This window comes from Trachemys scripta, chromosome 1, assembly GCF_013100865.1.
Source record: "Trachemys scripta elegans isolate TJP31775 chromosome 1, CAS_Tse_1.0, whole genome shotgun sequence".
NCBI classification, from domain to species: Eukaryota; Metazoa; Chordata; order Testudines; family Emydidae; genus Trachemys; species Trachemys scripta.
In genome coordinates, this window is record NC_048298.1 from 8159497 (window position 1) to 8187328 (window position 27832).

The following is a 27832-nucleotide window of genomic DNA, read 5'->3' on the forward strand; positions in this document are numbered from 1 at the left end:
TCCTGGCAAGATCTAAACTGCAGCTCCAGAGAATTTAGGTGTTTCAGATCATGTGCTTACTAAGCCCTATCCTTCTGGGAGCAGGCTGAGGTTGTTCCAAAAGGTGTTGAACATCACAGATATATGCTTGTCAAAGTGAATTAAAGTAAATTAAAAATTTCTTAGATTATAAGGCCAGAAGGGACCATTGTGATCATCTAGTCTGACCTCCTGCATAATACAGGCCATAAGACTGCCCTGAATTAATTCCTGTTTGAACTAGAGCCGAGGACTAAAGGACTCTGATACTACTAAAGAGCAACGATAATTAATTCCATGGTGTATTCTCACGGAGGAGGGAGATCGTTGTTCATGTTTAACTAGAGTGAGATTCACCTCCGTGCAGAGGGACTGGACAAGTCCTTCTTATGGTCCCAATCCAACAAGGTCCTGAACACTTCCTGCTATAGAGGTGAGAGGACTCAGCACCATACAGTTTTCGGTCTTAAGTGAGACTTATCTTGTGTATGGGACCTTATGAGGGTCCCCTACACTGGAGGGAATTTCACCCACAGGGCCAGCTGCAAAGCTGATTCAAGTGTGTTTGCATAAGCCTAGAGTGAATCTACATTTACCTTCTTCTAGGTTCCTTGACATGTACAATTTGACATCAGTTTAAGCTGTTTTTAATACCCTCAGCCTTAGGCTTCCTTAGAGCTGTTTTTCAGACCAACGTCCACTTCCCACGGTGTAACTAGGCTCCCCTGAATTTGGCCCACTGAGTCTATGCGAGTATAAAGAAGCCTAGAGCATGATGTGCACAAACTGTTTTTCCCCATTAAAATTTCCCATCATTGCTACTGGTGATGCAACTCCACCAAAGCTAGCATTAGTATATACAATGTACTAGTGACTACCGCCTTTTAACTTGTCCCGCTCCATCCTGCTCAGAGTGGTAGTTGCAATGAAAACAGGCTAGTGTAGGCAAAGCCTAAAGTTTAACTCACACTGCGTTACACATCACCCCTTCATTTGGCCCACAGAGTTTTGATGGTAGTTGTTTATATACTGATAATTAGAAACAGGTCTGAAAAACAAAATACTGTCTCTTATAAAAGTCTTATTAGCAAATAATTAGGATGTATACTCCAATTAGAGAGGGAAATCAAAATCATAACTCAATTACTGCAACTTTAGCGAAAGCAGCAGAGAACAAAACAAGAAACATCATTAATTGGACCTTGCAGTGGGATTTGTCGTATGGGTCAAAAAAGGAAGAATATTTCCTGAACAATTTTGAACAACATCTAAACAGAATCCTATTGTTCAAATTTTTTCATGACATTTCCCATCTTTCAATGATAACATTTCAAAACAATTTTAATTTAAAATTTACATTTTTGTGAGGCACCCACCCCTCTACTTTCTCTCAGTTTTTTTTACTCTTGCTCCATTTTTTTCCCCAGTAGGAAGCAGTAAAAAAAAGTGGAAGAAACTGGTATTTTTCTCACCAATTTTTTTTTTCAACAAAACAATTCCACCAAAATGAAACTTTTCTGCGACATTTTTTCTTTTGGTCAGAAAGCCATTTTTCATCAAAGAACATTTTGATGAAAAAATATTGTCTAGCTGTACCTGGGATCAACAGAAAGATCTATTGCTTGAGCAATAGGAGTAACTCCATTATCTGGTAGCAGGAGTAGGCTGTTGTACTCTATTGGCTGCAGCCACTGGAAGGGTATACAACAGACATTCTGTCCACGTATTACATTTACATGGGTGCATGCATTTTTGTGGGTGTAATTTTGGTGCAGGTATTGGAAAATCAGGTGTTAAATTTAGCTGAAGGTGCTTCTGAGCCAACTCACTGAACAAATTCATTCAATTCACTGTCTCGTCCCCATTAGTGCTGGATCACGTGCACTCAGTGCAAAGGAAAGGTTAGATATTCCCTTCCGACAACAGACTGGAAGCTGGTCTACATCTCCCAGAATAGAGAACAAGGTGATCATTGCTCTGTAGCTGTATCTGAAGCTGCCCCATTTCCAGTGGCTGTCAAGAGTATTAGAGTTTCTACTGAGATAATGAAAAAAATGCTACCCGGAGAGAGAGAGTGTGTTCAGATTTCAGGTCAAAAAGCTGTTCCAATAAACTAGTTATTCTGTTAGCTGCTTCCTGCAGACAATCAAGCTGGGGTTTTAAATAGAGTTTAGGGGACAGAGGTTGTGAAATCCCTATAGGAGTTAAGTGTCTAACTCCCTTAGGCTCCTTTGAAAACCCCAGGACTACTCCTGAGCTGAGTGAGGCTTCGCTCGTGATAGCAAGGTCTCATCGGAAAGAAAAGGTCACGTCTCCTAGTTATTAACGATGGTAACCTTAATCCTGCCAGCTCCTGCATAGTGCTTGCTGCCCTCCAGGCTAAGTGCGAGTGGGGGCTGTGCGTGGTCACAGCCCTTTGAACTGACCTGCAGTCAGGTACCCTTGCAGTCTCACTCCTACTCGAGATAAGAAAAGGGGCAGGAAATGGATGTGTTTGAAGAGATCCGGGCTCCAGCATGGTCCTCCTCATGCCAATGAGGTGTCTAACTACACACGCTCCCCCTTGGCTTCCCCCTGCTACTGAGCAGGAGTCATTGAGCAGCCATATAGCAGCGGCGTCTTAACACGGAGTGGGCTTCCCTTGAACGGAGCCCGCTGAGTGCGCTGTCCTGACACAGGCAACACGCCACCCTGGTGCTATGCAGGATCCAGCCCTCAGAGGAGAAACAGTCATATGTGACGTCCTTTATTGGAGGCCCAAACAGTAAATCCAGCTGTAACTTTAGCACCCTCGTGGCCAAGATGGAGTCTGCTCTGCAGGCAGCTCTGGCCAAGAGATGGCGCGCGCAGGAATGCAGCAGGAAAAATCCCTTCCACCCCAGGGGCACCTGTCCCAAACCCCCCAGAGTGAACACACCCACCCACAGGAAAAGTACATTGGATATAAGAAAGGGAAATATTTATTTACAGAGGGATGAGAGGAGAAACACAACAAGGGGAAATGTAGGGGGAGCAGTAGAACAGGGTTGCATCCAAACCAAGGCCCCACAGGCCCAGTGGTAGTGCAGTCTGGAAGGGCAGACACTGAGCAATGTGTCTGCACACAGAGTTCAGGAGGCCTGAGCAAAGTGCCAGTCCGGTGGTGAGTCTTGGGTGCTCCTGGTCGTCTTCGGTGCCTGTGAACTTTCCCCCAACAAACCCCTCCAGTGCCCTCTTCTGCCGCTCTCTGCAAAGCCACACAGAGCGACCCCCTCCCCATTTAACTAGCTAACAGCCTCCCTCCAGGGGGTGGGAGGGGGTGTTCGGCAGCGCGGCTCGGCGGTGGGGGTGTTTAGCGGCGCTCAGCGGGAGGTGTGTGTGGTGGCGGGAGGATTCGGCGGCGCGGCGCTCCGGGGGCGGCGGGAGGGTTTGGCGGCGCGGCGCTCCGCAGGGGGCTGGGGGGGTTCGGCGGGCTCCACGGGGGGCTCAGGGGTTCGGCGGGGGGGTTCGGCGGTGCTCCGCGGGGAGCTGGGGGGTTCGGCGGCGCTCCGCGGGGGGCTCAGGGGTTCGGCGGCGCTCCGCGGGAGGTGTGTGTGGCAGCGGGAGGGTTTGGCAGTGCGGCGCTCCGCAGGGGACTGGGGGGGGGTTCGGCGGCACTCCACGGGGGGCTGGGGGGTTTGGCGGCGCGGTGCTGGGGGTGTGTGTTATGGCGGCACTATGGAGGGCGGCACTCTTTTTTTTTGCTTGGGGCGGCAAAAAAGTTAGAGCCAACCCTGGTCCCAAGCCCCAGTACTCACAGCCCCATGCAGCTCTGGGCAGCCGTGATACTGGGTCCAGCTCCGGCCTGTCCTTCTCGGGCGATTCCTCGCTGGCACAGTGCTCCTCCTGGCTCCTAGGGTGACCAGATGTCCCGATTTTATAGGGACAGTCCCGATATTTGGGGATTTTTTCTTATATAGGCTCCTATTACCCTCCCACCCTCTGTCCCAATTTTCCATACTTGCTGTCTGGTCACCCTACTGGCTCCTGTCGGGGGTGTCCCTGATCGGCCGCCCTGTCCTTCCCAGGCGTCAGGCAGGTTCTCCGCTGCTTCACTTTGCGAAGGTCTGCTTGCTGCAGCCCTTCTCTCCCTTGAGCTCCAGAGCACCCCGTGGAGTTTCCCTCCTTTCTCTCACTGCTCCCCCTCCCCACTTAGGAAAAAGATTGAAAGGGGCCCTGCTCTCTAAACCCCAAAGGGGTTACACAACCTCCCAGGGTAACTGCATGTGTGATATAGACTTTAGATACAGGCACTGCATCCGCAGAGAGCTGGGCTGTGTGCGGCTGCAGATAAACGGGGAGAGACATAGCGGCGGCGAAGTGAATCTACGGACGCAGATGTGTAAGTTATCACCTCTAATAACTCCTGAAGATTTAGCACTAACTATCTGCAGGTGCACTGGCATTAAGGAGCCGTTTCTCGCCTTCAGCTGTGAGTTTAAACTCCAAGCCTGAGACTTGATCCTGGGTGTGCTTGGGTCAGGTTCCAGTGACAGAGTTTCCCGCAGGCGTTAGTCTGGCAGCTGCTGTTGTGATTAGTGTCAAGGGGATACCTTAGCAGGTTGGTGGTGATAGACCCTGGTTTTGTGGCCGCTCGGTGAAGGACAGCAGCTCACCACCTCCATTTTTGTCTCAGCTTATCCCTCAGGTCTGTAGTGCAGGCACTAAGTCAGGGAAATGGGGTTCCTGGCTCTTAAGGGGTCACCAAGCAAAATCCCTGCCTGCCAGGCTGTGCATGAAAAGGGGCAGCTTTTGCTTGCATGCCCGAGATTCTTGATAAACACCCCTCTCACGGCACTGCTGCAGCCCTCATTAGGAAAAGCCCTGCTCCAGAGCCCAAGACTCCAAGGTCTTCATGCCAAAATGTTACTGTCTCTAGTCTATTTCTCTCTCAGTCGGGCAGGAACGGGATTGGAGTCTCTGGCTCTCGCCTGTCTCTTTGGGGTCTCTGCATGCCCTTTTAGCAGACTCCTTTCTCATGTCACAGATAAAGGGGATGCTGTTATGTCTGCCTGGCTCGTTAAGGTGGCAGTTGTTTGTTTGTAACCAGTCTGGAGCAAGATTAACTGGAGAGGAATGAAAGCAGGCAGGAGGAGAATAGCCTTGATTTACAGGTCTGTTTTGAGCAGGTTTCTAGGTTCTCTGGGGTGTGCTCATTAAATACAGACATTCTTATCTGTGTCTCTCACCTGACCTTGAGAGGCTGCATGACTTGGTTCCTCAGGGAAAAGTCAGAAAGTCTGTCGCACTGATCAGTTCTGGGCCCAAGGTCATTGTGACTGGAAAGCAAAGCTATTCGCTGTATCTGGGGAGGAGTCTTATTCAGGCCAAAACTTTCACCAGTGTGGGTAAAACTGAATGACTACGTCAGTATTGGGCCCCTTAATAACACCAGGGTAGGCTTTCAAAAGGGTTCAGCGACCTATTAGGGGGAAAAGGTTGGGGTGCCAGCTGGTGAATGGAGAGGCCCAGATTCAAGCCCCTGATCTGCCACAGACTTCCTGGGTGACCTGGGACAAGTCACTTAGGCCTATGTTTTTAAAGGTTTTAGTTGCTGCTCCACTCAGAGTTGCACCTAGGAGCCTCAGTCTCACTGAAAAGCAATATACCTTTAAAGATCTGGGCTGTGGCCTCTCTGCGCCTCAGTTCCCCATCTGTACAATGGGTATAATAGCACTGCTCTGCCTCCCAGGGGGCTTTGGGGGTAACGGTTGTGAGGCACGCAGCTAGACAGATGTAGGCACTGAAGTGGCAAAAAAATTTTCCATGGGAGCTGCTGGATGTTGAGTGCTTCTGGAAATCCACTTACTGCTTTGCGTTCCCAAAGCTCTTTAACTAAATCTTGTACCTCTTGGACATGAGGGAAGTGGTGGTGTTAGAGATAGAATCATAGAATATCAGGGTTGGAAGAGACCTCAAGAGGTCATCTCATCCCACCCCCTGCTCAAAGCAGGACCAATCCCCAACTAAATCATCCCAGCCAGGGCTTTGTCAAGATGGGGAAAGCCAGAGAGTTTAAGGGACTGTCCCAAGTTAGTAGCAGAGCCAGGATTGGATATAGGAAAATCCTGGCCCCCAGCCTGAGCTCAGACCACTAGACCATGCTGCCACTTCTTTGTTCATGGTTGCAGGTAACTGGTCTCTTTCCCTCCTGCCTCACTCCTGTTGGCTCCTCCAGTCACCATGTCTGTGGGTGTGTCTTTCACACACACAGTGCTATGTATTCGCACCAGTCCTGAAGTGCAACACCTCTTGCTTACTCACCCAGGCCCTGACTCAAAGCCCAGAACACAGACACTCAAAGCCCAGACATTGTGAAGTCAGTGGGCGGTTCCTTTACCATTAATTAGCAGCAGTACCATAATTGCGCCCCCCAGTGGCGGAGAGCGGAATCACAGGATGCCGTTCTATCTTCGAGAGCCTTTCACAATCATCAGAATGTCTGTCTCTCCAGAGCAGCACAAGTCCCAATAAAGGCACCCATAACAATAATAATTAATAAAAAATGTAAATAGCCCTGTTACACTAAGAGACGTGATACAGCAGTCCAGTTGGGAAGGATTAATTTGCTTCCTGCAGTGCAGTTTGATCAATCGTTTACCCCGAAAAAGGAGACACAATGAATGATTTCGCCACCCCCCCAAATATAAAAAATGAGGGCTCTTGTCAAGAGGTGGCTTGCAAATCAAGTTACAGCCAGTGTTATTTGTTTAAAAATGACTCAGCTCCCATTCATCTCACTGTTACGCCATTAATAATGCAAAGGATAATGACGATGATGAATATTGTCCAATGAATGCAGGGGGCTGTTCCAGAGGGAAAATGAGTTATTGGCCCCCACACTCCACTTTCAGGTGTAACCTTCCTTCTGTAATTCGCAGAGGCTTTTTATGATTTATTGATACGGCAAACGGATTTTTATAATTAAAATTGATTTTCAGCTTAAGCTTTTGTAAATAGACTGATCCATAAAAACTCGGGTCAAGTTGTACAGGAGAGGGAAGGAGGGAGGGGAGAAATAAGAGAGGGCTCACAGGGAGAAAGGGAAGGAGACAGTGTGGGTGTAAAACAGAGGGATGGTGTTGAGGAAAGATCGGAAGGGAAAGAGGAGAGAAGTGTAGGGGAGGGGGGAATGGCAGAGTGGGAGGGAAATGAACACGGGGAAAAAGAGAGAGCTGAGTGGGGATTAGGGTGACCAGATGTCCCGATTTTATAGGGACAGTCCCAATATTTGGGGCTTCGTCTTATGTAGGCTCCTATTAGTCCCCCCCCCGTCCCAATTTTTCACACTTGCTGTCTGGTCACCCTAGTGGGGATAAGCGTGGAAACTACCGAGATACTAAATGGGTTTTCTGAAGGTTGTGTGGGTTGCATTGAGCTCTCTGTCCAATGAAACACTGACATGCAAAGAGCTGGAACTGGGTCCTCCGGCTGCTTATAGAGAGCCTTTGGGCTCATATTGCTGACAGGTGGAGAGGCTTGGGAGCATCTCTCCTGCTTTCAAGCCCACAGACTGTCTCTTCCCCGTCTCCTTTGGACCAGCCGAGATGCGGGAGTGCAACAGAGAGGGATACCGGCAACACGGGCCCTTTTTGCAGAGCAAGGACTTGTTGTTGTTGGACTGGAGGGGAGATTTCTTAAGCCCAAATTCCGTCGTTATCAGTTTTAATGGCTCCAAGAGCAGCTGGAGCGGGGAGCAAAATGTTGCCCATTGTTTTGGAATGTTGTGCAAAAAGAGACCTAGGGACTGGGTTCCTGGAATGGCATTAGCTTGGAGAGCGGTGTGTGTTGCTGTGAGGTGTCACATTACCAGCCCCCAGCCACTGGCCTCCTCTCTTTGGGCCATATTCTCATCTAGGTGTAAGCCCAGAAAAAATCCACAGGAGTTACTCCATATTTACACCAGAGTGATAGGGCAGAATCTGCCTGGCATCCACAGAGCAGGGGCAGTGCAGGCTTCCTCTCCCGTGCCTTGGGCCTGACCTGCAGTGGAGAGAAGAGAGATCAGTCTCCGGGAGCTGGTCACGAGGCAGCCAAGCATGCCAGGTCCGATGTTGTTTTGGGGGCGTGGCTACCAGCCCGTTTGGAAATGGGCCACAAACCCACCAGCTTCTTTCACCCCAATCACTGGATGGTCTTCAGACGGCAATAGCTTTCGCTCACGGCTGACATGGGCTGGGTCAGAATCAGCTAGCTGGAGGTAGAAGCCTACGCAGCCCACTAATGATCCCTGATCCATCCCATCCCCAGGGCACAGACCCAGTGAACAGGGCTGAGCTTACATTGGAAGGGTGGCCACTCGCTGCCGGTTAAATAAAGAATAACCACACACGGGGTGCTTAAAAAACCCAGTTTCTGCAGGACAGGGGTTGCCACTGTTCGCTTATGCTAGTACGCAAAATGTGTTCCATTCAGTACTGGGAACAGACCTCAGCAGCAGCACGGTCCGGTGGCCAGAGCCCAGGCATCAGGAGACCCGCGTTCTGTTACTTGCTTGGCCAGTGCCTTCACCACTCTGTGCCTCAGATCCACACTGGTAAAACAGCAGGGATGATTCTCGCCTGCCTTTTTAAAAGTGCTAGAGAACAATAGATGGAAAGTGCTATGTCGTCTTCCAGGCTCAAAATTCTACCTGTTCTGCAGGGTGACTAGCCCTGAGTTCCTGTCCAGAGGAAACTCCCCCGCCTGCAGGATTGCTAAGGCTCCAGGAACATAAGTGCTGTGCATTATTGCCAGCAGGTTGGAAGTGGTCAGTAGTTCATACTAGAATCTAAACACAAGAGATCTCAAAACCCTTAAACCTTCAGGCAAACCGCCGTATTAACTTTCCTGACAAAGCTCTTCCCAGCATAGGCAATACAGCCTACGCTCCGGCTATACCTGCTTCTGAGTTACTTTTCTAGCCAGCCTGTTTTTATACCGTGACTCCTTCCCTTAGCCAGTAATCTTGCTGAACAACCTCCCCGATTGCTTTTGGGAAATCTAAGTGCATAACACCTATTACGTTTCCCTTGCCTACCCTGACGGTATTGCTGTAGCTTCAAAGAACTCCAACAAGTTAGTTAAGCAAAGGGCCTCATGCTTGTAAATCCACGCTGGCTGTCTCCTCTAATCCAATTATGCTTTACAAGGTGCTCTCTTGCTAAATCCTACAAAATTGTTTCTGATATTTTTGCCCACAATTTATGTTAAGCTTCCCGGTATATAATTGCTTGTCTAATCGTGTGCTCCCATTTCTGAATAATAGTGTTAGGCTTGATGTTTTTTCTGTGCTCCTCTGTCACCTGAGAACTGCTAAAATATCACTTAAGACTTCGCTCATTTCTTTCCTTATTGCTTCTAAAACGTGGATTTACGTTATCTGCACCTTGTCTTTACTTGGCATTAAGGGAGAGGCCCTTTATTTTCACTGCTATCTTTACACCATCTGAATCCTCCCTAACTATGCCAAGAATCAAAATGAGCTTCTTTCACAAGGGCTGGGCTGTGTTCAAAGGGAGGCAGGGTTTTATTCAGAATCGGGGGGACGTTACTCAAATAGGATGGGCCTTACACAAAAGAGGCAGGGCGTTGCTCTCTGGACATGGCCTTGCCATTGAAAAAGAAGGGAGGGAAACCCACAAGAGGATGAATCTGTCAGGCTCCTTGACATCAGGGTTTTACTGCTGAATTCTGGGAATTTTTCAGATTAGAAAAGCACATGCTGTAATGTAGCTGTCCTAGGGAGGTTAAAACCAAAACCTGCGTGCAGCTTAATGAGAAGTTAATGGGTAACAGGTGACTGTAGGGACGGAGGTACAATAGGTTGAGTTTGTATGCGTTTGTCCCTTTGTCCTGGTCTCACAATTTGGCTGGTCAGTGAGACTCCTACCTAGGTCAGGTATACACTACAGACCTATGTCGGTATAACTACATTGCTCAGGGGTGTGACCTTAACCCCCTATGTAGACAGTGCTATGTTGATGGGAGAGCTTCTCCTTGTTAACAAAGCCACCACCTCTTGGGAAGGTGGATTAACTGCGCCGATGGGAGAGCTCTCTCCTGTCGCCGAAGGAGTGTCTTCTCTTAAGCACTCTAGCAATGGAGCTGCATCAAGGCCCCTAATCGCAAACATGTCTTGAAAACCAATGACAGTATCAATTCTGATGACCCTGTCCCAGGCCCTTTAAGCCAAATCAATAGGACCATTCAAGAAATCCTGACACAGTAGGGGTAGGACATTGTGTCATGATGCTGCATCATTACATAGCCAAGAAAAAAGTGACTCATCAGTAACGTCACAACCTCGCAGCATGACGATTTCAATCAAGTGGCAACCCCTGGTCTAAATTCAACCAACAAGAGGGAAGAAAGCCAAGCTGGAAAACTGGATCCTTAAATTTGATAAAAGGGAGTCGATTCTTCAGTCTGATTCCCTTCCTCTCCAATATCACATTTCAACCTTCAGCCTTTGTTCTAAGTTAGAACAGAACATTGTCCCAAACCAACCCCTCTGCGACTAAACATCACATTCCCTTAACTGGGTTTTTGGTTTAGAAATCAACATCCATGGTATTTTGAGCCAATAATTTGTGCATCAGGTTCCCCAGCTAGATGTAAAGTAAAATGGATGAATTGTAACCCCCTGGAAATGATGTCTATAACGGGAACCGACGGATCCTTAGCTACCACACGGAGAAGGCAGATCTGTTGTATAACTGGCGAGAAAGCAAGTGTAGGTGATAGAAAGACTTTTGCTCCCCCATGCACACGTTCCCCACATATAAATCTTGATGTGTACTTCCCCATTGTATCACCACTGAGACAGTCCATCTACGAAGAACTATCTCTGATAGATGGGGGTTCAGTCCCGCCTTGAATATTCCCAGTGAGGGTGACATCGAGGCCTTCCTTGGTGGCCAGTTCCATAATCCAAACTGTTTCCCCCCTAATATTCTACTAGAACTTTCCTTGGTCCCGATCTTATTCTGCCACCATTTTCCCTTCATTCATCCTCCATTATACCTTTCCTCAGACTTCCTTTCTCCAGGATGTCCAGCTGCAGTTATATGGACAGAGGATGGGTATAGGATATATGCATGTGAACACTTAAAAAGCAGGAGGGCTGGATGACTCCAGGGGATTATTAGTAGGATATGGAGCCTTACCTACTAGGTGCACTTGTCAGTTACCTTCTGATGATTATATTTAATTTGTCAGTGGTCTCAATTCAGTTCCTAGTGGGCAGGCGTCAACATCACATAAACCACCAGAATTGGCGCTAGCTGGCCCCTTTGTTTGCTGTCTTAGCAGAGAGGCCAGGGATTGCATCATGGAGACTGAGCTCCCCTGTTATCCCATAGAAGTGCTCCCTCCAGGTCCAGGTAGAGGCGCATTGGCCTGGGATGGGGGCAACCTGCTCCTCCAACCAGCCACACTGTTGTCTTTTGCCTTTCACTCAACAAAGGTAATACAAAGGAACCACACGGGTACAGCGCTGTTCAAATCACAGCATTTACTCACTGTGTACAGCCTGGCAACATGTATGCACGGGAGGTGCTGTTAATTTCCTCAGTTTAGCCACATGTTCAGCAATTGCTTCATTTTCATTTGGATCCCATCTGTACAAGCAGAAATGCCTTGCAGTCCCCGGTGGCTTTGGGGATAAGTGGTTTGTAGAGTGTCCACAATCTCAGCAAACGCTTCATCTGGATTTAACTGGAGCTGTTATGCGGCACAGCAAGTTATAGGTTTTAGCCTCCATTACGCTGAGTAAAACCATCACCTTTTTCTCATCATTTACATCATTAGCGATTGCATACGGCTCCAGTCTCTTGATAAAGGTGGGCCAGCCCTCTACTGTGCTATCAAACATGTCCCTTTTCCCTCAAGAGCCACATGTTTTAAACGCCTTTTCCCCCCAAATGAGCAGGTTGCTCTCAATCCCAGTGGCTGCACTTCCCCTTCCAGCTTCACTGTCCGTAAGCCTTGGCAGACTCTGTCTGTCTCTCTGTCGTCCTGGATAAGAATCCCATCTACATTTTACAACTCCGAGATGTGGGATTTTAATCCAGGAATACAGGAAAGAGAGAGAGAGAGAGGGCAAAGGACATGGGAACGTGAAACTGAAAAGGTAAAAGAAAAGGTGTGTTAAAAGAACTGCGTTTGCATATAATTTTCCTCTCCATCAGAGCGTTCATTGTTTTTTGTATAGGGTCATAAACAGCCCTCAGTAATCTGCCCTGCCTAACAAAACAGTCAGAGCCCCTGGCGCTGGGGGGATTCTAACCCCCTTTACATTTGTTTCTCCACACTCACAAGACGTTTGCAAACACATCTAGTTGCTTTAGCGCCTCCCTTTGCTGGTCGGTGTCTCTAGAGAACATCAGTCAACTGCAGGAGCAGCAGAAGCGCCTTAAAAGCGGGGGGCACAGGTGTCTGAACTGTGGCCCTGCCCCATGCTGCTGCCGAGGCCCCACACCGTACCACCCCTTCTACCCCACCCTCATGCTGCCCATTCTCCCGAGGCCTCACCCTCACTCCGCCCCTTCTCCCTGAACCCCCATCGCCTCTTCCCTTAAGGTCCCACTCCCACACCACCTCTTTCCCCAAAGACCCCATCCCCCGCTTGCTCTTCACTGCCCCTCCCCCCCAACACTTGCAGTTATGGCTGGTAAATGTGGGAGGGCCATGGCCCCCTGTCCACCCTGGTCAACCAACCTTTTCGTCTAGCTGCCTCTTGAATTCAGGAAGGGACTGAACTTCTTTCACAGCCTTCTGACGCACTCAGGGCCTAGAGGAGTGAGTTTCCTCACACTCCGTTAATGGCACTGAAAGTACTAAGCAGTCTTTGCTTTCCTCACTGTGTATTGTAATGTAGGTGGTCTTTTCCCACATAGGCACCAGAATAATCATAGAATATCAGGGTTGGAAGGGACCTCAGGAGGTCATCTAGTCCAACCCCCTGCTCAAAGCAGGACCAATCCCCTGACAGATTTTTGCCCCAGATCCCTAAGTGGCCCCCTCAAGGATTGAACTCACAACCCTGGGTTTAGCAGGCCAATGCTCAAACCACTGAGCTATCCCTCCCCCCATGGCACATGGGTTGATTGGTACCATTTCACCTGGGCTTCTGCCCCAGCCGCCACTTTCTGGAGCCTCGTGAGTTATTAACGACATTTCCAATTTATTGTTCACTGCTTGGACAGGCTGTCTGGTCTCAGACCATCCATCCCTAACCCCTTTGTTTTGAGTCTTTTTCCAAGTCTTATAACCTGAACTTCCTTCTTTGAACTGCCACCTTGGGCACTTGATTCCTTATTGCCTGATCCTTTGCCCCACGTTATGGGGAAGATCGTTCTCCACCTTCCAACGCTAGCTGAGGATTTCCAGATTCAAGAGCACACTTAGCAAGTCACTAGAGGCCTTCCGGGGAGAACCTCTTGCCAGCCATCCTTTCTGAGCTAAGGCAACAATTTCCCTCATAGGCTCTTATCTGGGTCGACCATCAACTCTGCTGTCCCTTACAAAAACAGGTAACTTTCTCCAAACACAACTACTTCAGTGAGGGTGATCGTGTGTGTCACCACTGCTTTCAGCAGTAATACAGAACCATCTCCTCAGACTGCGTCCCGAGTGTGTCATCCATTACGTATAACATATAACTTTATAAGTAAGAGCTGTTGGGCTTATCACTTCTGTATGATGTATCATCAACTCCTGGCATGACTAATTAAAGTCTCCACTCACTTTATCCTGCCAAACTCTAGGGTTAGAAGTAGTCAGTGTCCATCTCAGAAACTCATGTTATAAGCTTCTGGGATATTTCCAAAGGCCTTGGGGAAGTCCTATTTATGGTGATATGCTCACAGATTTGTGCTTCCTCCTTATGGGAGTCCTACATATCAATTTGATTAGCCTTCTCAGACAACCCTCTCTTGTCTGGGATCCAGGCCTTAGTCTGTCGCCTAGAAGATGCAGTCAAGTCTACATCCTGAGTTCTTGGTGTCTCCTGAGTTTTCTCTAATTTCCACTTCAAAGTATCCTCTCTGCCTAATTAATGAGTCTGTTCTTCTAACTCCTTGTATTCTTTCTCCCTCTTAGTCAGTCTTTCACATGCTGCATTTAATGACCAGCTTAGTTTATCATTGTACCCCTGCAGAACCCTGAACTTTGGATTTCTCTTCAAACCGCCCCTGACGCAATCACTAGAAAGGCTGAACCATATGCAACATCCCTGTTGGCATTAGAGTACCTCTTCTCCTGTCCTTCACAATCCCAGTAGGTATTTCTGCAATTTGTCAGAGTACCAGCTGTTCTAGTCTGCTGGATCAACACCCTCTCCCCCCTGCCCCCCCCTCCCCCCGCTCCAGTATATAGGGTGTAACCTCCTTATCCTGTATGGTAAAAACTGGATTGGCCGACTCATGGTTAAAGTAAAATAGGCACAACATCAAACTATATAATGTGCTGTGCTGTGATGTTGGATGGATATGTTGGGAGCATGTTACTACTCGGTACAGAGGGGCATCCAGAAAACAAATACAATTCACTGCTTCCTGGAGTGGACTCTAGCAGCTCCTCTGCATTTTGGGTGACAGATTCTCACTGATAACGAATAAGGCAGTTGGCTTCTGTCTTGAGGGGTGTCAGGGTCTTTTGTTGTGGCATCAGCTTTTTAAAAATACACTTGCTGGCAAAGGCAGGAATATAAAAAGTGTGAAATGCCTTTAAAACTCAGAATGTGCTTGTCTGTATCAATTTGAAAAGGGATCGGATATTTACGTGGATAGCAAAGACTATCCTAGGGTGACCAGATAGCAAGTGTGAAAAATTGGGACGGGGGTGGGGGGTAATAGGAGCCTATATAGGAAAAAAAACCAAATATCGGGACTGTTCCTATGAAATCGAGACATCTGGTCACCCTAGACTATCCAGAGTTGTTATAATTAATGACAACAACAATGTCGGTAGGGATATTAAAGCTCATGATTCAGGATTTAAGCCAAACGCTGATTACTAGAGATCAAGATGAGACCCGTGGGGAGGGGGCAGTTTATCCCACATCTGTCTATTGTGGGGTTCTTGCACCTTCCGCTGAAGCATCTACTGTGAGTCATTGTCAGAGACAGGATACTGGATTAGATGGACCCTGGATCTGATCGAGCGTGAAATTCAGGAAGCATCTTACACCAACAAAGCTGCAAGCCACTAGTATTTAAATCCCCATTACTTTGCCAATCCAATTGAAGGGGACTTGAATCAGAAATAAAATGCATAACTTAGGTAATCAATACAGCAATTTAGAAGAAATCCAAAGGCGGTTGAGTCTGTCTTTGCTCACTAGCAAAATCACAGATAGGTCTTTCCTGCTGCATGCTGGACACTTCGCTGTTAGCACTAGTTAGGGTTACCATTCGTCCGGATTCCCCCGGACATGTCCGGCTTTTTCGGGTTAAAAATAGCGTCCGGGGGGAATTTGTCAATGTCCGGACTTCCCCTCCCCCCCCCCCCCCCCCATGCAGAGCGTGCGTGCGGCTTACAGAGCAGCCGGGGCTCCGGCAGCCAGAGCCAGAGCCAGAGCCCTTCCTGCACTCCCCCCCTCCTCTCTCCTGAAACTTGACACCCCCCCTCCTCTCCCTCCCTCCCCCGCCCTCCCTGCACTCACAGATCGCCGGCTGTTCGTCTGGAGCTCCGAGCCTGCTCCCCTCCCCCGCTGCCGAGCGCGCTGCTCTGCAGCACAGTAAGGGGGCCGGGGGCCAGAGAAGCGGCAGGGAGGTTCTGGGGGGGGGGGGTAATCAAGAGACAGGGAGCAGGGGGAGGGTTGGATGGGTCAGGGAGTTCGGGGGGGGCTGTCTGGGGGTTGGGGGTGTAAGGTTTTGGGCAGTCAGGGTACAGGTAGGGGGTAGGGTCCTGGGGGGCAGTTAGGGAGAGGGGTCTTAGGAAGGGGCAGTTAGGGGACAAGGAACAGGGAGGCTTAGGTAGGGGGTGGGGTTGTGGAGGGCAGTTAGGAGCAGGGGTCCCAGGAGGGGGCAGTCAGGGGACAGGGAGCAGAGGGGTTTAGATGGGTCGGGAGTTCTGGGGGGGGCTGTCAGGGGGTGGGGGTGTGGATAAGGGTTGGGGCAGTCAGGGGACAGGTAGGGGGTAGGGTCCTAGGGGGCCAGTTAGGATGTGGGGAAGGTCTCAGGAGGGGGCAGTCAGGGGACAAGAGGCAGGGAGGCTTAGGGAGGGGGTGGAGTCCTGGGGGGCAGTCAGGGGACAAGGAGTGGGGGGGAGGGTTGGGGGTTCTGAGGGGGCAGGAAGTGGGAGGGAGTGGAAGGGGCAGGGGCGGGGCTAGGACAGGGGCGGGGCTAGGGCGGGGCTCCTCCCGTCCTCTTTTTTGATTGTTGAAATATGGTAACCCTAGCACTAGTTCTGCATGTCACAGCGCTGCTTGCTGTAACAGCCTGGTGATTCAGAGAACAGACCCCGGGTAAATAGCAGTTCAGAAACAGTGTGGCAGTAAGGCTAATCGATATATACGTCGACTTTTCTTCCCAAAGCTAACAGGGTGAGAACCACAGACTTATTAGCAGGATCTGGTCAGGCTTTTAGGTTGACTGTCTGGTGTCCACCCCTGGCCCTTGGAGATTCTGGACCCGTGTTGCCTATGGAAAGAAATGTGACTCCGTCAGTCTCTGTTTTATACATTTCTGAAAACTCTTAGACAACGAAATAAAATCAAGAGGACATATCACCAAAGCCAAGCTATTCCTAAGAAAGCTAAACTAAGACTAAAACACCACAACTATCAAAGCAGAATCAAATCAAGATCAGCTAAAAAAGTCAAGCAAGTTTGCATCAATATTGGATTAGATTTCAATCCTCGGTTTTTTTATGAGAAGTTGACATTTTCTGTGGAAAGGAGATGCTTTCCGCAAAAATATTCATTTAATGGAAACCCCAATCTCCTGCCAAAAACTGTCATTATGGAGAAGTTTTGACCAGCCCTCAGACACACTTTAACAGAACACTCTTAATAAGCAGAAGCTGAACAACTCTTACTCACCAGAAATGAGAGAGGACAATCTCAGGGTCTCTCCAGATCTTTTAAACCGAGTACACAATGAGTATCTTTGTGAGACAATATTTACACCTCTTTAAACCTGGGGAACTTTTTACACCTTCCCCATCGGGGTTTTAAGGATGTTCACACGCCCCCTCTTACTTTCATTTTCACATCCTACAAATAAATTAAACAAAAAGCTGGGACCTCACCCAAGACAGACATAAAACAAAAACAGAAAAATAGAAAAAGTATGATACTGAAAATGACAAGGGGCTTGTGAACTCCTCTGCTCTCAGTGTCTTCTGGACTCACCTAGAGCAGATACAGGACATGTAGACAAGGATGCAGCTGGAACTGTTTTACTGGCACAGTGCTACTCCCAAGTGGACCTTCCCTTAGTCTAGGGAGAGGTTGGCTGAAGGCTGGTGTGACCTATTTGTGGATGTTGTGACTCCCTCTCCCCAGGGTGATCAGTGCTGGAGATTCTGGAACATCAGTCTTCTCTCAGATAGTGTGTTGACTTGAAGGGAGAGGCTTCTCAGCCTTACCCCTGATTCTTATAGTTTACGAATTTCACTCACTCTGCTTTGCAATGCCTCCCACCAAAGTCCTGGGGCAAATCAGGTGTGAGGCCTAACTTGGAGCCTACAACTCAGTCCAACTAAGTTTGAATTAGATTGTTGTTAGTGAGCATCAACTCAGAAAAGTCCCATTTAAGTCAGTAATTTCAAAGTTTTTTGGTATTTTCCATATCACAGAGCCCATTGGACTCACGAGAAACAGCAAAAGTCCAGATGTGCAAGACCAATTTGGAGAAGTTAGTATGGTTTTTCCTGGGTCGAATGTCTTAAAAAGACATTATGTCACCAGTTTACAGAAGAGTCAATATAAAACCCCTATAAAAATAACTGATGAGAAAAAGCATGACAAAGTCGGTCAGTCAAACATCCTGGCATCAGCAAAATAAAAATAAATTCAGATTTATGGTAAATTTTATCATCTCCACTTTCTCTTCTGCTTGTCTAAAACCAGAGATTCTTATTCTTCTCGCAAACAAGGCAATTATGGTAGCCTTTCTAGTTTGGAACTGTGCTCTAGGACAGAGAACATACCTTCTGAAATCTAAATCTTGATAGAGAAAAGTTATTTTAAAACTCACCAAGATGAAACTCATCAAAATGATAAAAGTTTAAATTGGACGGAAGGTTTATATATGCCTATCCCAGCTATTCTCATCAGATGATGGAAATTATTATTGGAACTATTTGGCAAATAATTATAGATTCATAGAGTGTAAAGACAGAAGGGACCATTGTTCTTATTGAGTCTAATCTGCTGCATACCACGGGTCACAGAATTTCACCCAGTGATTCCTGTATCAAACCCGCGGCTGGAGAATCCATCTCATCCGTATCTCTGTATCTTTTTCTAGTTCTTAAATGACCCTCAGTATCATCGCATCTGGGGCACCTCCCAACACCCTTGTGAGATAGGGAAGGCCTATAACCCCCATTTTACAGCTGGGGAACTGAAGCACAGAGATAGTGACTTGTCCAAGGTCACACAGGAAGTCTGTGGCAGAGCAGGGGCTTGAATCCAAGTCCAGTGGCCTGACTTCTGTGCCATTCTTCATTTTGGGACATTTTTTTCCCGATGGAACAAATAAACACATTTGCAGAAATCCCAGATGGGAAAAAGCTGAATTCACAATGGATTACTGGGCCAACTCTAAGGAAAAGAATTAAGATGAAAAATGATAAGGGTTACAAATGTCCCCTATTTTCCATGCAAGTCTGAGACGTGTTTCTTATAAAATCTATACATTCTTCGTGAAGGATACAAACTTCCATCGAAGAAAGGAAACTGAGCACAAGACTTGATTTATATTTTACTAAAGAAAAAGCCATAAGAATGTTGTAATCCCTCAGGTGACAAAAGCAGGAAATATACCGATGACCCCAGCCAACTCCCATTGACTTCAGTCGAAGGAAAGACACTCACTGACTTCAGTGGGATTGGAATCTGATCTCCAGTTCTTGTATGTGTTCCTGTTCTCCTGTGCTCTGTAAACATATGAGCCTCGTTCTCCTTGGAGGGTTATTTTTGATGCCTGCTGTTGGTGGCAATAAAAGACATGGAGGGGAGCTGCTCTTTCTAGAGGAGTGCACAGTATGTTCATGGAAAGATCAGAGACTTGCGACCGAGCGGTAGCAGTCTGGAGTCGCCAGCTTCCACACTGTGATTGCCACATGCTTCTCCACCGAGAGGGCAGCTCTCATTTGGGTGTCCCTGCGCCGCAGGGCTGGGGTGAGCTCAGCACACAGTTCCAGGAAACTGGCTTTCCTCATCTGAAAGTTCTGCAGCCACTGCTCATCATCCCAGACCTGCATAACTATGCGATCCCACCATTCACAAATCCAAAAGCGACAGTCCACCGTGTGCAGCTGCTCTATGAATGCCAAAAGCAATCTCATGTTGATCCTATCCGTGTCGGACAGCACGTCAGGCAACTGTGACTCCCATTGACTTCGGAACTTCAAGATTAACTGCACTGCCATTCGCAATGTGCTACTGACAGCTAGCAGAGCATGGGAGGATAGCACAGGGTCCGTGGCGGGGCAAGAAGAACTCAAGGGACGTTGAAAAATGCTGCGAACCGAAGATGGAAGCACATGGAATGCTGGGACGGAGAGCAATGCATCATGGGACAGTGAGCCCGGACCCATGATGTGCTGCGATCCACTCTGCCTTCCCACAAGACCTAGAGGCAGAAGGTGGAGAGCTGAACTGTGGGATAGCTTCCCACAGTGCATTGCTCTCACTGTTAGTGCTACTGACCCAAGTGTGGAGGCACTATGGCGACAGAGCAAGACCGTTTGAACATGCAACAACGATTTTCTTTCAGCACTTTTGGATCGTCAATAAAACTTTCGACAAAAAAAACTCTGATAGTGTAGACCTAGCCTAAAGTTAAACTTCTTCTTAGGTTGTTCATCATTGCCGCCTGTGTGTGTGAGAGATAGAGAGAGAGAGAAGAGGCTGGGAAAAGATGTGGTTATAATTTTACAGTTCACTGGTGCGAAATGGAATCCGGCAAGTAAAGCGCTCTCTGCAGCTGCCTGCTGCACTGCGTAAACCTGCAAGCGCTTGCAAATGTGATCAGCTGACTGCATGGGCACGTGTGTGCCGGCATGTTTGTGTGTGTGAGCATGTGCAGCGTGGGTGTAACACAAACACCAGGACAGCTCTTCTCACCGGGCCATCCTTTCCCAAAAGACTGGAGTCGCAATGCTGGCCAGCGCAGAAAGAGCTCTGGTTCAGTGCAAAGGCCTCAGACTGGGCACCTTAGGGCTAATCTACAAGAGGAAGTTGCATCAGTTTAACGTAAGGTGAGATTTTTAAACCAATGTACTACGAAACCGGTGCAAAAGGCGGTGTGGACACTCTGATTTTGGTTTAAAACCAGACTTAGTTCAGTTTAGTGCAAGTTGATGGGCAACAGGTTTAAGCTAAGCCACTCAGGCTACGTCTTCACTACCCGCCTGAATCGGCGGGTAGAAATCGATCTCTCGGGGATCGAATTATCGCGTCTCGTCGGGACACGACAATTGATCCCCGAATCGACACTTGTACTCCACCAGCGCAGATAGGAGTAAACGCCGTCGACGGGGGAGCCGCGGAGGTCGATTTGCCGCCGTCCTCACAGTGGGGTAAGTCGGCTCGGATACGTCGAATTCAACTACGCTATTCGCGTAGCTGAATTTGCGTATCTTAAATCAACCCCCCCTCCCCGTAGTGAGGACGTAGCCTCAGAAGCAGCAATGAATGTGCCAATGTAGGGGTGTTTACTGGCTTAAATGAATCGGTTAAATTAAACTGATGCAAATTTGTGTATAGACGAGGCCTTAGACTCGCTCTTCAACCTTGAGCAAGCCACGTAACTGCTCTGTGCCTCGGTTTCCCCCAGGATGTTGCTACTCTCCCCCCTTTGTAAAGTGCTTTGAGATGTATCGGTGAATAGTGCCGGTACTGTTGCAGTTCTGACAAGGTGTGCACTTGTGTTAGCGGGACAAAGGATGTGGCGATACGGGGAGGTGGAGAGGTCATTGCTGTTTCTCCTAAGATCCCCCAGTTTCTACAGCCCAGCTTTGAGCCCTTGAAATGGGAATCAGCTAGCATGTTGATGGAGTGGCTTGGCGGGGTCAGCAGTTTCCTGCCCTGTTAAGTGTCACTGGAAAGGGAGGATATTGTTTTGTGTGTGGGCTGCCCCTGCAGGGGAACTCATAACTAGTCATTCTGGCTGATCCGAGGGGCGGGGCTTCCCTGCCCATCTGTCAGTGCTCTGAGTCAATGAGAGGGGAGGCTCTGGCATCCTGAAATTAAAGCCAAACAATTGGTACCTGTGGAATTTGGTAGTGATGGGAGTTAGGAGAGCAGAATGAGAGACAAGCCCTTTGAACTCAGAGTCCTGCCCTGCTACCTGACAGTATTAGGAATAGGCAGTCAGACTTAGTGGTCAGAGTTGGGAGTCGAGGGTCAGAGCCGGAGTCAGAGTTGGGAATGGAGCTGAGGGTCAGGGTCAGGAGTCAAGCCGACGTTGGTAGCCAGAAGACGAGCCAGGACTGGTAGCCAAAGGTCAGGAGTGGAGTGTAGGGGCAGGAGGCAGAGATGAGGCAAGGATCAGGCATGGATCAGGTGCAGGGCAGGAACGGACGACAAGGGCAGGACTAAGACAAGGACCAGGAACAGGCTAGAATTGGAGCAGGAACTATGAACAGGGGTTGGATACAGATTGCAGGACACAGGCAAGAGCTGGGTCCAATGCAGCAGCAACTGAGAATCTGCCTGGTTGCTTGGACAGTCCACTTCAGTCACTTCCTGGCTTACGTAGTGGGCGCGAGCCAATCAGGCGACAGCACACCTTGGGCGTGCCGATAGGATTTCCTGTGGGGACTGACCTTCCCAGATTTGTGAGGTGCTGCTTCATCTGCCTACCTTGGACAACAAGAGAGTGTCAGAAACCTAGGCTCCACACAGCCCCGGTTCTAGACCCAGTGAAACCAAAGACCCCATTCTTGGATCCTTACAGACAGATAGGGCAGTGCTAACATTTCAGAGGGTGTATCAGGACAAGACCTTTTAGTCTTGCAGTATTTCTTTCTATGTGTGGCTGGATGCCAAATAGACCCCCTCTTTCTTTATGGCCTGGGATACAAAGGTTTGTGTTAATAAGGCTTGGTGTTCACTGGAAAAGCATGTGAAATGCATCTTAGCAAAACCCTAAGTCCAACTCAGATTGCACTGCGGGCTTTTGTAAGTGATTCCTTTAAAGAGCTAGGTGTAATAAGAGCCACAGTGTTAGAATTGCTTTGATCTTCCATGTGGAGAGCTCCTTTGACATGTCTCAGTGTACTGATCCCACTCGCTTTCAAGATACCATCCTGGAGACCACCTGGATAGTATCAGCAAAAGCTCTGTAGGGTCTTTGTGTACTTTGGCATCTCTGTCTCTGGGGAACTGTGCCTCAGGTGTGGTCCAGTTGATAGTGTTTTCCCTGCAGCCATCAGACACCATCCGTCTCTCTGCCTGTTCAGTCTTTTCGGTTGGGCAAGGATCCTGTCTAGTGGTGGATTTTGGGATGTGGGTGCCTGACCATTCAGAATTGAACCAAGACCCCCAGTTCACATAGTCTTCCAAAGAGCCATCAGAGGGTAATCAAGTCCTTAGATTGAATCAGCTGTCTAGTGCCTCATTACCAGTTCCTAAGCCATCCATTCCGCACAAGTGCTCTGGGTTCCATGTGTGCATGTGGCTTAAGGCTTAAGGAGCTGGAGTCTCAACTCCTTGGTCTAGTTAGTGGTCAGGAATCACCTCAGTCCAAGAAGATAGAAACACAAAGGAAAGAGAAGCTCCCACTAGAGATCAGCTTTAATGGTGGGGAGAGAGATGGTCCTGAACAAAACCCCAAGGAATGGATCAAACCTGAACTCTGACGGGGGGAGCCAAACCCAGATCTTGCTTCTGGTGCCCATCTCTAAATTGTGTCAAACTGAATCAATCAGTCAGCGTGGTTTTATGGACGGAAGGTCTTTTCAAACAAGCCTGAGTTAGTTCTTCGAGTAGGTTACAAGTTTGATTGATAAAGGGAACTGCACAGTTGTGTTGACTTAGTATTACATGACATGCTGAATAAAAAAACCACTATACAATATCAAGCACACGTTAAATGGATTAAGAATGGGCTAACTGACATATAAAAAGTAGTCGTTAATGGGTAATCATCACTGAATGGGGCTGCTACCGTCGGGTTTCCCCAGGGATTAGTAGTAGGCCCAACTTTTTCATCGGTGATCTGGAAGTAAATACAAAATCACTGCTGATAAAATTTGCAGATGACATAAAAATGGCAGAGTGACAAATAATAATGAGGACAGGGCAGTCATACAGAGTGATCTGGACTCCTTGGTAAGCTGGGCCCTTTCAAACAAAAAGCATTTTAATACAGCCAAATGTGATGTTATACATCTGGAGCAAGGAATGCGGCCATACCTACAGAATAGGTGACTGTAACCTAGAAGATGGTGCCTCTGAAAAGGATTTAGGCATCACATGGGCTTCCAATGCAATGCTGTGGCAAATAGGGTTAATGCAATCCTTTGATATATAAACAGGGCAGTAGGAGTAGCGAGGTGACTTTCCCTTTGTTCATAGCTTGGGTTAGACCGATACTGGAGTACTGCGTACAGTTCTGGTGTCCACATTTTCAAAAGGATGTTGAAAAATTGGAGAGAGTGCAGAGAAGAGCTACAAAAACAATTTGAGGACTGGAGAAGATTCCTCATAGTGAGAGACTTAAATAACTAAACCCGTTTAGACTTAAATAACTCAACCCGTTTATCAGAAAGAAGACTGAGACGTGACTTGATTAGCATGTACGAGCACCTGCCTGAGGAGAAAATACCGTCATCAGAAGGCTTATCTAATCTAGCAGAGAAAGGCATAGCAAGAACCAGTGACTGAAAGCTGAAGCCAGACAAATTCAAATGAGAAAAAGACACAAATGTTAAGAGTTTGGATGATTAACCATTGGAACAGGCTGCCAACGGAAGTGAGTGATTCTCCATCTCTTGATGTCTTCAGATCCAGACTGGATGCCTTCCTAGAAGATATGCTTTAGCCAATCACAAGATATGTTTTAGTCAAAGACAAGCTATTGGACTCAATACAGGGGCAGTAGAGTGAAATGTAATAGCCTGTGACATACAGGATGTCAAACTAGATGATCTAATGGTCCCTTCTCGCCTTATGCTCTGTGAATCTATGAAATCCCTGAACTTGGAACACTCTAGAACTTTCCTTTTGTAGTGATACAACTAGCAAGAAAGCTCTTAGAGAATGTACAGAACCTACAGCCCTGACCTGGCCTTCTGATCCATCGACGGAAATACACTTCGAGGGGCTGGGAGGGGGGTTTCAGTGTCTGGATCTGAATTGTTCATCTTAGGCCCGGCGCTGATCGAAGATGTGTGAAACTTGAAACCGTGGCAAACGCTGCAGTTTCCAACTGAGTTTTTCTTGGAGCGTTTTGGTTCATTCCAACCTGAAACTCTGGGGTGTACATCAGCCAAAGAAACAATTGCACAGATGCCTGAAAACGCCCACAGCTGGGTAGTGCTAATGATTGCCCGAGCTTCTGAGTATATAGCTGAGCCTTCATGAGCATCCTCCAGCACTGGCTGGTTTTCCCTCGTTTAACAAATTGCAACATGTATTTGAGAGTCCAGGCAGCTCTCTTTCCTCCCAGGGCTGCTTGTTAGCTCTAGACTCAGACACTTGGTAACACTGTGGCAGTGGGTACAACTCCATGGATGAACAGGTATTCAAATAGTCATGCATAAAGTATCTCTCACTCTTTTATTGGCAAGAGTTTGTTAGCCAAAGCCCAGATGAATTGTGAATGCAGCTTATTGCTCTTCAACTTCCCAGGTCTTAGATCGTAGGCCTCTAGTTTGTAGATCAGCTGGCCTGACCTTACAGTATCTCCGTTGATGCTATTGTAGTTGTGTTTGGGGCAGACCGATGAACGCTGCTCGGACAGTGTCCGCAGAGAGCTGAGGGCACTGCATGGAAAACTACTCGCGGTGGAGAACAGAGTGGACAGGTGAAGGGAGAGAGACTGAGTGGGCAGAGGGGTGTCAAGCTGTCTTGCAGTGAGTTCCAACCTCATCCGATGAAGTGGGCTGTAGCCCACGGAAGCTTATGCTCAAATAAATGTGTTAGTCTCTAAGGTGCCACAAGTACTCCTGTTCTTTTAACCTCAGGGCAGACTCTTAAGAACCAGGACACAGACTCCAAATTGGCTGTGAATTCTATACTTAGATTCCACCAACCAATGATCACCTGTAAACGCCTCATACACTATAACAGCCTAAGCATGGAGTCACAGACAGTCCCCTTGGGTTCCCCAATCTGTCTTGCCACCCAGCTGAGCCTAGTGTTTTGATAGAAGATCCCTTACACCAAGAATCACAACAATATTCTATCAGAGGGGTAGCCGTGTTAGTCTGAATCTGTAAAAAGCAACAGAGGGTCCTGTGGCACCTTTGAGACTAACAGAAGTATTGGGAGCATAAGCTTTCGTGGGTAAGAACCTCACTTCTTCAGATGCAAGAAGAAGAAGTGCATCTGAAGAAGTGAGGTTCTTACCCACGAAAGCTTATGCTCCCAATACTTCTGTTAGTCTCAAAGGTGCCACAGGACCCNAAGCTGTCCTGCGGTGGCTGAAGAGCATGAATACCAACTCCCGGACAGACCGTTAAGAACCAGGGCACAACACCCAAATTGGCTGTGAGTTCTATACTTCCATTTCACCAACCAATTCTCAAGTGTAAATTCCTCAGACACTATAACCGCCTTAATATGGAGTTGCAGACTGGCTGATCTATCTTGCCACCGAGGCGAGCCTGCCTTTGTGATAGATGGTCCCTTACGTCAAGGATCACAACAATTATCACAATAATATGACGTGCATCTGAAGAAGTGAGGTTCTTACCCACGAAAGCTTATGCTCCCTATACTTCTGTTAGTCTCAAAGGTGCCACAGGACCCTCTGTTGCTTTTAACAATATTCTAGATACTCCCAGTCCCAAAGGACTAGTCACTTACCCCAGGGCAATTGCACATTAGATTTCACACCAAAGACAAGTCTAGTAGCCAATCCTTTCATAAACTATATACAGATTTATTAATAGGAAAAGGAAACAAGTCATTTATAAGGTTAAAGCAGGTAAACATAGATACACACCTGAGTTATTATCTTAAGTTTCGAAAGGTAATGGGAGCATCTATAATAAGCAAGGTCTATATGTCCTTTAGGATTAACCTCGGCTAATCAGCTTATGCCTAGAAACCTTGCACCCCGGAGTCCAAGCACCACAGAGTTACAGTTTCTTCTTGTTAGGGGTTTTTACCCCTCCTCCCATGTGCTCTGAGCTGGGGTCTCAACTGATAGGAGGAATCCACTTGCATGACTAGTCTTCATGGGAGGGATAGCAGAACAACAGTATTTTATCCTCTTTAATGTCCCACAATGGCCCGCCTGGTGTCAAAGGACCTTCCCTTTTGGGCTGGACATACCATCTTCTGTTGGAAACCAGCACATCACACCAGTTAATGTCTCTCTTCTTTCTGGTGATTTACACAGTCAAGGGGACTTAGACCAGGTCTAAACTACACACCTATATCAGGATAACTATGTCGCTCAGGGGGGTGAAAAATCCACACCTAAGCCCCCATGTAGACAGTGCTATGTTGACGGGAGACCTTCTCCCATCGACACAGCTACCGCCCCTCGGGGAGATGGATTAACTGTACTGACAGGATAAACTGTCCTGTTGGCAGAGTAATGTCTTCGCTAAAGCACTACAGTGGCGCACACAAGCCCCTCGGTACAAATGCTTAAGTAGTGCCTTACAATATGGGATATAGAGGTTTCACGTGAGATTAAGGCATGCAGCAATTTACAAGCATTCAATAAAGTCCAAACACTAAACACATTCTTATCATTCTAATACCTGTTTTAACAATACAAACACACAGGTGAGCCAGGCTGATTCCAGCTACGTGTTTGTTAGTAGTCAACTGAGACATGGGGACCTTGGCATGAGCTGGCACCTGGTCTGCCAGTGTCACCGCAGGGGAAGTATTTACTATCCCTTTCCATGCAGGGAAATGTATTTCCTCCAAGAAACTGGGATAGGAAACAGCACCCTGTTTTTAGTGATGCCCCACTTTAGGCAGGTGCTTACCAGACAGGTGACCTATGTTCTAATTCAGACTGTGCCACTGGCTCACTGGGTGGCCTTGGTTGAGTCTCTTTGTGTCTCTGAGCCTCAGTTTCCCCACCTGTAAAATGGGGCTAATGATGCTTGCCCACCTTTGTAAAGTGCTTTGAATTCCAAGGCCAAGGAAGAAGTTGTTCAATCGAGTGGATTACAGTCACACAGTGAATGAGGCTTGGACATGTTTGGGCTAGTAGTGGGTGAACTCAGGAGTTTCAGCTATTTGGTTCATAGGGAAAGCCAAAGGTTTCCCACCCACTGGAGGTGAACAAGCTGGCTCTTGAAAGTCCTTGTTCCTGCAGTGTCATAAGGAAATACTGTAAAGACAGCTTTTCTAGGGGCATCTGTATAGCTCTGCTTCCACCCAAAACCAGGAAGTGCTGAGGCTCATGGGAATTAAAAATGTTACGTTGCTGAAATTATTCTGATT

The 27832-nt window shown here is 47.8% G+C and overlaps 1 protein-coding gene across 1 annotated transcript in view; it reads left to right on the forward strand.

Annotated features, from left to right (window-relative positions):
* The window catches only part of PLXNA4 (plexin A4), a gene marked incomplete in the record, with an annotated part of 626278 nt that overhangs the window by 359508 nt on the left and 238938 nt on the right, over window positions 1–27832 (forward strand).